The following is a 10091-nucleotide window of genomic DNA, read 5'->3' on the forward strand; positions in this document are numbered from 1 at the left end:
TGAGAAACAGCCTCAACATTAGGAATAAGAGGCTGAAATCGAAGTAAATCAACAGCCAAGTAATCAGATGTTGGCTGAGAATATTAATAATTTAGTGCAACGGATGGAAATTTCCAGCCGTACCTTTCATGGAGCACTAGAGCCAATCCATAACACATTGGCTAATTTGAATGACTCTTTGACCGTCCTATCAACAAAGTTTGATCAACATCTTATGGCATGGTCAAATACTACAGATACTTTGTTGCATGCACAACAACAAGTTCCAGCGACTGTTGGGGTTTAACATAATTACTGTCAACAACAGCGGCAAGGGTTTCAACCCCTTTTGCAGCCGTTGCATGGACAATATCAACAGCAGGCCAATCAATCGTAGGCTAATCAGCCACAACATCAGATACCAACGGAATATCAACTAATCGGAGGGGCTAATCAGAATGTGAATTGACCACCATTTAATCTGATTTATTAACACCAACAGCAAGTATGTCAGCCCCAAGAGTGGCGAGATAATTTTAATGCTAATTTTAATTTTCCAGCGCCTCAGCCTCAGGCATCATATGTGCCTCAGCCTCAGGCGCCGAATGTGCCTCAGCCTCAAGTGTCGTATGTGCCTCATCCTCAGGCACCTTATATGCATTAGCCTCAAGCACAACAGCCAAACCATCAACCCTTTAAGGTTGACAGAGATCAATTGGCTAATTTAATTCAAGAAAGTTATGGACCATCCCCAAGAAGAGTTGGTCGCCTTATATGTAGGAAGCCATATCCGGGTTATATAGACCAATATGCGTTTCCAAGAGGCTATAAAGTTCCCGATTTCGTTATCTTTTCAGGATAAGACTCCACTTCGACCATAGAACATATTGGTCGATTTTCCATTCAATGTGGTGAGGCTGGAGTAAATGAATTTTTAATATTAAGGCTATTTGTTAATTCCCTTTAAGGGACCGCATTTTCTTGGTATATAAGTTTACCGGTAAATTCGGTCTATACTTGGCAACAATTGGAAGAAATGTTTCACACCCAATGTTTCACACCCAATTTTATAAGACCGAACCAAATGTATCGATGGCTGACTTATCTAGGCTATCCCAAATGCCTGGAGAGACAGCTGAAGCCTTTATTGGTAGGTTAAAATGTGCGAGAAATAAATGTCAAATAGCCCTTCCAGAAACAGAATATGTGAGTCTAGCCTTGAATGGTTTAGAATTTGAATTACGAAGGAAATTTGAGGGAATGCAATTTCGAGATTTGTTCCAACTAGCCTCTAGTGCTACAAGATATGAAAAGGTTCCGAAAGAAGAACAAGATAAAAGGAATGCCTTTAGGGGTATCTATTATAGGGACCCAAACTATGAAATTCATGTGATAGAGGCATCGAATAATAATTATGTCAAAGATCCTACTTATGAGAATCATTTGACAAAGGCTGAAAGTGGCATTAAAATTGACGCTGCAGAATTGATAAAAATCAAGCGTTACATATGTCGAGCGTTGAAAAAGCCTCTGAAAATGGTTAATGGTGTTCAGGTGTTGAATTCAATAACCATAAGGACACCAAAAGAGGTTGAAAAATAATATAATTTTGAACCAAGGCTTACTTGGCCTTGGGGGACAACTCGTTCGGCCCTAAGAAATCCCAAGAGGCCGAAAGAATTTCTGTTCGATCCGGGAGGACCCATCAAGTTGTTCAACCACTTGGGGTACCAAAGAAGAATTGGTTATTGTAATCGATTAAAATTATGAGTTGTTGGTTGATAGCCAAATATGTACATTTTGGTTGCAAATGTCAACAATTTAGTGCTGAGATTGGAAACTACCCGGGGGCTAAACATAATCAGTCTATACATAATTTAATCCTGCACCTAGATGACTTGTCACGTTGGTGGTAAGGTTTGATCAGCACCTCAATTGATTAAGTGCTCAAAACGATTGTATGGTGAATGTGCCGTCGTTAGGATGTGGTTGAAAGATTGCTTATAAGCGAAATAAAAAAAGGGGCTGACGGTAATAAGGTGCTGATCGGAAAAGCAATCGAAAAATTGTCAGAAGATATAGGGACTGGTTAGTTATGCAAAAGGCCGAATAAGAGTGGTTGATTTAAATTGTAATCCTTCAATTCAAATCTTTAAAATTTCGATCTGCCCTTATTTCAAAGAGCTGGGGGAGGGGGGGGATTGTTTGCACCATAAAAATAAAATTTTTAATTTGGACACGTGGTGTTGTTTGATTGGAGGAGAAGATATGAACCGTGTTATTAAATAGGACTCCTATGTAAAATTGAAGTCTAAAGTCAATAAATTGCCTACGTCAATTTTATTCCACAAATATAATTTATGTAGATAAATTTAAGACAAAAGGCAAAAGGTGGATAAGATTAAGACAATGGTAGTTTTCATAATTCAAATGATGGTGGATAAGATTAAGACAATGGTAATTTTTTGTGATACTCCTCGATTCTAGAACCACGGGTGATCAAGTCCGGGCACAGATCCGAAGGATACCAGACAATCAATATATAAACAAGCAGGAATAAAACTGAATTAAGAATAAAATAATTATACGCTGAAAAGAATTCTAATTGTAAAACCTCCAAAATAAAAGTTTTAATATAAATAAAATTTCCAATCCGTACAACTCGGGAATCCATCTAGTGGACCCCTAATATTTCCAACTGGTAAAACATTTACAGAATTAAAATCCAAAACCAAAATAAGAAAGAAAATCCTATGTAGTCGGAAGAGTGAGTGACTGTATCTGTATCACCACGATCAAATCCTAAGCCTGGTACTCACGAACACCTGAAAAATAAAGGTGGGTCAGGCCCACATGCAAGTTCCATCCTACTACAATCCGTAAATAAACCCAATACGCAGATACATCCTAGATAGCTCGGCAATATCTACAATAGTCCATAGATATATAAATACACACTATAGGATGCTCACTAGCCTATAACATAGTTCAGCCTGGGTAGAAGGTGACATATAAAACACGTTTTTCAGCGGCCAAGTACCTAAACCTACCAGAGAACATTTGTTATATGTAGCTACTCAACCTTTGCGATATACGCACCCTAACCGTGATCAGGAGACTCAAGCTCGTATCACAGTACCATAAATATATATATAAATTCCTTCCTAATGCCGAAAGATAAAACAAGCATCCATTATGTCGTTCAACTGTTTTAGTTAACAGGACATGTATCCATGTAGGAGTTAACTATTTTAGTTAATCCATTCCGTATGTAAGAATGGGTAGGACTTAGCTTTTTGATCTAATCCATCCCTGATATGTCACCGTCCCATACCGGTACATATAATGCGAATGATCCATAAACGATGCACATTCATTAGAACATCAAATAAATCCAGAAACCAGCATAATAGAAAACAGATATTATTAAGATCCTATTATGCATCCAGTATATGATTATAATCATTAATCCTCCAAATAAATTGTTAAAGTATTGATAAACAATTTATATTATCCACATCCATACAATTGATAAAACAGAAGTTAAACAGTTCATCAATTAACATCCATAACCTGTTATAATGATCAGCCAGAAATATGAACTAAATACATTATACTAGATATCCCAAACCATCCTCTCATACCATATTATTTAAATTGCCAAAACAAAGACAAGTAATGAAATCCTCCACAAATCCTTAACAGCATGAAAATTAGCATTTACACCACATGACGTCCCTTTGATCCTCCACTCCAAAACCTGTGCCTGATATAATATGACACTCTGAATTCCAAACTGCTCATTATATGAAACCCCAACAGTATTCCCATACTAGTCCATTTAGTTCGCTAAACCAAAACTAGCAACTAAAATTCCTACCACTCCTGACAGCATACCATTTAATATCTAAGTTAATACTGTCTATGCCCATATCCTACACCGAACTTTCTGGCCTCCATTAAAGTATATAAATAATTTATATAACATCTCAAAAGTAATTCGATACCAGTCAGTTTAAGTTATTAAAACAAACTTATTAACTTAAACATTCATCCTTCCTTGACAGCATACCTATTCCACGTTTCTGTTTCCTGATGCCCCTTAAGATTAGCACCCTAGCATAAACCAACTATTTAAGGGTCTTAATAGGTTAATTTTAACATATTTGAAACCCCCTTTAATTTTCAGTATTTGCGTTTAACCCCAGAACTCTGAAAAATTACAGAAAACACCCCGTAGGGGTTTTTTTTCCCATGGGAGCCGGCTCCCCTTTATTGGAGCCGGCTCCTAGGCTTCTAGAGCCGGCTCCCCCTCATGGAAAGCCGGCTCTCTCTTCATGGGAGCCGGCTCCCACCATTTAGGAGCCGGCTCTCACCCCTGAGAGCCCCTCTCTACTTCACTGCTTCGTCTTTACTTCCGGCAGAAGTTCCAACTGTCTGTCCTAAGTTTCTTAAGGATTTTAAGAGTTCAATTTAAGCCCTAATACTCCTAGAAACTCCTTTGATTTCCTTAAGAATAGTTTGGCAAAAATCTAATTTGAAGACAAAAACAGTTTATGCAAACAACCAATTCAGTTCTTCTTCGCTTCCGGCGAAGTCCAGTGTCATATCCCAAACTTTTGTAGCATTCTTTGGATTCTATTTAAGTTCTTATAGTCCTAGAACCTCTCATACTCCAGTGTAAATCAAACGACAGAAATTAAACTCACAACAGAATAGTTTAAGCAACAACGGGTTTAAACTTTAAAAACACAGAACAGATTTCAGAAATCATCTGGCAATGCATAAAATCCGTTTTTAATAGTTTAATTAAGTTCCTAGAGTCTATATAAGATGCACAGAACACAAGTTTATGGGGAAAGAGATAGTTTGAAATTTGCCTTTAGGTTTCGGTTCGAAACCTTTCAACGCCGTTGCTAAATTCTCCAAGACTGTTCCCTCCTCTCATCACTGTTCTCTACCTTTATTATGTCTTGGTTCAACCCACGCACAATCCCCTTAATTCACCTCTCAAGACCCTCACTGTGTATCTCTCTTCACATTCTAGAGCCTCTGTTTTTTTCCTTTTCAAGATATTAAAAGAATAGGGTTGCAGACATAAAAGAATATATATATATATATATATATATATATATATATATATATATATATATATATATATTGTCGTCCCCAATCCTAAGTCTGCTTATAACTTTATATATATATAGCCTTCTATGAAGCCCTAATCCTAGATCCAGCCTAATGATATGTCGGCTACTATATGAAATAAAACCCTAACCCTAAACTATAAATACAACACATAATTTTATAAGCTACCCAAAATTAAATTAAAACAATAATCAAATATTTAAATTAACCAAAAATTAAATTAAAACAATTACAATCAATGTAAACAAACACAATTACCAATTAAGCAAATAAAACAATTAAGCTAAACAAATAACAAATAAGTCCAATTATTAAATATAAAAAAAAAAATGAAATACAAATCAAAATTGAAAATTAAATTCCCATTCCCATTTTATCCTTTTGAAAACTAGGGGTATTACATTCTTCCCCCCTAACAAAAGGAATTCCGTCCTCGGAATTCACAAAAATCTGAATTAATGACTTTGCAAAATTCATTTCCGTTTTCGTGTGGCACAGCCCCTTTAGATGAGCGCCACCCAAATTCCAACACATCCAACCATATACAAGATTCTGATGTTTAAGAAATAGCATAAATGTGCAACTCCTAGATTATATCTAGCAACGATCCAATCTTACCCAATATTCAACGAAGAGTAACCATCCCTCGTCCTTCCAATTCCACAGTTCTAACACATAAAAGTCCTATGCATCCAACGCTTAACAAGTTGGTAACGCTAAACAATAGGCTACTGCCGAAACCAATAACCAAAACCCGTGAAGAGTCAGTGCGATACATAAAACTGACTTTCCTCCAAAACACATTGCTTCCGATACGGAAAACCGCTCAAACAACCCTTCCCTGATAGAAAACTCCCATGTACGAGTTCAACTAGCTACAAAATCCGACTGTCGCCTCCAAACCATGAGCACTCATTACCAAAAGAGAGCATGGTTCTCCAATGTATCCTTACATAAAGTCAAGGTCTTATTAGATAACCTCGCTTCCATGTCGGACCAACCATTAAGAGATCGACACAACCCGACTATCTAAAATCCCAAACATTGTCGCACGAACCTCCTTGTGCCAACAATAGCACAGATAATATCTGAAATGGTAAGTAATACTTTCAATTACCCATGCCAACCTAGGATACATATCCTAAGCATATTTGCCATGATTAAATAGAATATCGCGGTCCAATTTCCCGTCTAGAGATGCAAAGCATAGTTGTTGCTCCAACACCTTCAGAAAGCTCCTTTGACATAGCACCAGTTATCTTCCATATTGAATAACCACATGCTATACCTCCATTATCAACGTAATGTACAACTGATAAGAAACGCCAAATATTCTAAGTTGACCACTTCCATTTCCCTAGTAACAGCAGGTGTTATAATTTCCACATGTTAAACCATACTGGTTTGCGCAATAACCACCGAAGGTTCAATTTCCATACCGGTTGATAAGATCATCCTCTGCCCTATCACTTTCACCAGACGTTGCTTAAAGCAAAGTGTGAATCACCACATCTATCCATCTAAGCCGTCTCGTGATCCGCCCTATTCGTAGGAACTGATATCTTACTAGTTCCCAAAATAGACAAAATGAAACCGATTTAAGTTTATCAGTCAACGATCTCCCAACCAGAATCCTGACCCTTGTGTAGAATCAGTAATCTCTCATCTAAATCCGTGGAACCTACTCTGTCAGTCCCGCTCTAGCATGAGAAGTGGCCGCAAGGATCTAATGATCTCTGACGGTCCATCTAGATTATGTACCGGATATCAGACTTTGAGACAGATATTAGATGTTTGGTCTCATCCTTAAGTCTTTGACATCTTACCTTTCTAACATAAATAAGTGGCTATTAGACATCCCGTCTAACTGCAACCGCATATGGAAATCTTTTCATCCTCCAAATAGTCAAAAATTTCCGAGCAACAACTACTTGTTGCGAACGGTAACCTAAAAAAAAAATTCCATATTATTTGTGCAAATAAGTGACTCTGCCTCCTCTTTGATATGCATTGCCAGCACCTCCTCCTAATGACCCCCCCTGATGGGAAAAATTCTTGATTAAGAATTTACTGATGACTAGTAAATTCGTCTACTAACCTCAGTCGGTGTCATTCCAACAAGTACTTAAACCAGTACCAAAAATCCTCTTACTGACTTAAGAACACCTGTTTAAAATTTTCCTAGAAGATATTCAGCCAAGCCAGTTCCTTCGATAGACCAGCATGACGTTACAGCTTATCCACTGAATCTATATCATTTGACTCAAAACCGCTGGTTTTTTTTTCTTATCCTATCCTGAACACATACTACAACCACGCATGTCTAGGTTCATTTGATTGACTAAAGTTAGATATACTAACCAAATCCCATGATCACATGCCTACAATCTTAGCATAATTAACGTTATTCCTCCAAAACGGTAATTAACTGATACTTGACAAAAAAGAAACATATAAAGCACACACAATAAAACACAATAAACTCCTACGTAAAACATCGTTCCTCCTAGCAAAGAAAATTTCTTTTAGAAATCAACTTTACCCGATTAGTTCACAATCTCCTTTCTACAGTTTCGGAGGTAATCGCCCAACCTCAAAACATAGCTCAAAACCAACTCCATTTGCCTCAGTAAATGCCAAAGGCTTAACCTTCATCCTCCTTATACACAGGATACAAACCGTCTAATGTAGCTGTATAAAGCAACTTAGATCGTCAAAACCTAATCCTCATACTCCCCGGAACGTGCTATATAATCTTTGCTTCGTTCTGAGAAGAACTTCATCTGATTCCCAAACCCCTAAAAAGTTCCCTTTATCTACCTCGTTTAAAGGTAATACACAAAGTTAACAATCCACCTCAACTCTATGAGTATCGTTCACTATACTATTAGCGAACAAGATCACTTTCACGTGATCCCTGATTTTTAACATTTAATACCCTCTTTCTTGAGTTTGTTGAAATCTCCTCCACTAGAATCCTCTTTGGACTCCTATTCCTCGGTTGTCTCTTTTAGGAGAATAACTAAAATCGTGTTAGTCCCTTTATACGGGGACCTAAAACACACTCCTATATCCCTCATTGGCTTATACTTCTAAAAGTAATGCCAACCGGAACTAAACCTTAAATCCCAAGTTCTGCTTCTGATAGAGAACTCGATAACGTACTCCTTCGGTCTGATTTGCTGTCGCCGCAGACCCCATCCTCCTTCTAGTGTCAACCATTCCATAATTATGGAATATAATTGACACCAGGAGCTCCTCCTAATGAACCGTAAAAGAGTACAACGAATCCTAATATGGCTCTAAGTTTTTAAGAGACGCAACGCGGAAGACTTCTAATGCAAGACACTCCTAAGGACACTAGAACCTGGAGTGCTCTGATACCAACTGTGATACCCCTCGATTCTAGAACCACGGGTGATCAAGTCCGGGCACAGATCCGAAGGATACCAGACAATCAATATATAAACAAGCAGGAATAAAACTGAATTAAGAATAAAATAATTATACGCTGAAAAGAATTCTAATTGTAAAACCTCCAAAATAAAAGTTTTAATATAAATAAAATTTCCAATCCGTACAACTCGGGAATCCATCTAGTGGACCCCTAATATTTCTGACTGGTAAAACATTTACAGAATTAAAATCCAAAACCAAAATAAGAAAGAAAATCCTATGTAGTCGGAAGAGTGAGTGACTGTATTTGTATCACCATGATCAAACCCTAAGCCTGGTACTCACGAACACCTGAAAAATAAAGGTGAGTCAGGCCCACATGCAAGTTCCATCCTACTACAATCCGTACATAAACCCGATACGCAGATACATCCTAGATAGCTCGGAAATATCTACAATAGTCCATAGATATATAAATACACACTATAGGATGCTCACTAGCCTATAACATAGTTCAGCCTGGGTAGAAGGTGACATATAAAACACGCTTTTCAGCGGCCAAGTACCTAGACCTACCAGGGAACATTTGCTATATCTAGCTACTCAACCTTTGCGATATACGCACCCTAACCGTGATCAGGAGACTCAAGCTCGTATCACAGTACCATAAATATATATATAAATTCCTTCCTAATGCCGAAAGATAAAACAAGCATCCATTATGTCGTTCAACTGTTTTAGTTGACAGGACATGTATCCATGTAGGAGTTAACTATTTTAGTTAATCCATTCCGTATGTAAGAATGGGTAGGACTTAGCTTTTTGATCTAATCCATCCCTGATATGTCACCGTCCCATACTGGTACATATAATGCGAATGATCCATAAACGATGCACATTCATTAGAACATCAAATAAATCCAGAAACCAGCATAATAGAAAACAGATATTATTAAGATCCTATTATGCATCCAGTATATGATTATAATCATTAATCCTCCAAATAAATTGTTAAAGTATTGATAAACAATTTATATTATCCACATCCATACAATTGATAAAACAGAAGTTAAACAGTTCATCAATTAACATCCATAACCTGTTATAATGATCAGCCAGAAATATGAACTAAATACATTATACTAGATATCCCAAACCATCCTCTCATACCATATTATTTAAATTGCCAAAACAAAGACAAGTAATGAAATCCTCCACAAATCCTTAACAGCATGAAAATTAGCATTTACACCACATGACGTCCCTTTGATCCTCCACTCCAAAACCTGTGCCTTATATAATATGACACTCTGAATTCCAAACTGCTCATTATATGAAACCCCAACACTATTCCCATACTAGTCCATTTAGTTCGCTAAACCAAAACTAGCAACTAAAATTCCTACCACTCCTGACAGCATACCATTTAATATCTAAGTTAATACTGTCTATGCCCATATCCTACACCGAACTTTCTGGCCTCCATTAAAGTATATAAATAATTTATATAACATCTCAAAAGTAATTCGATACCAGTCAGTTTAAGTTATTAAAACAAACTTATTAAC

The sequence above is a fragment of the Cornus florida genome, unplaced genomic scaffold (assembly GCF_030987335.1).
Source record: "Cornus florida cultivar Cherokee Brave unplaced genomic scaffold, ASM3098733v1 CherokeeBrave_3.0.0_Hap2_Chr01, whole genome shotgun sequence".
Taxonomy (NCBI): Eukaryota; Viridiplantae; Streptophyta; class Magnoliopsida; order Cornales; family Cornaceae; genus Cornus; species Cornus florida.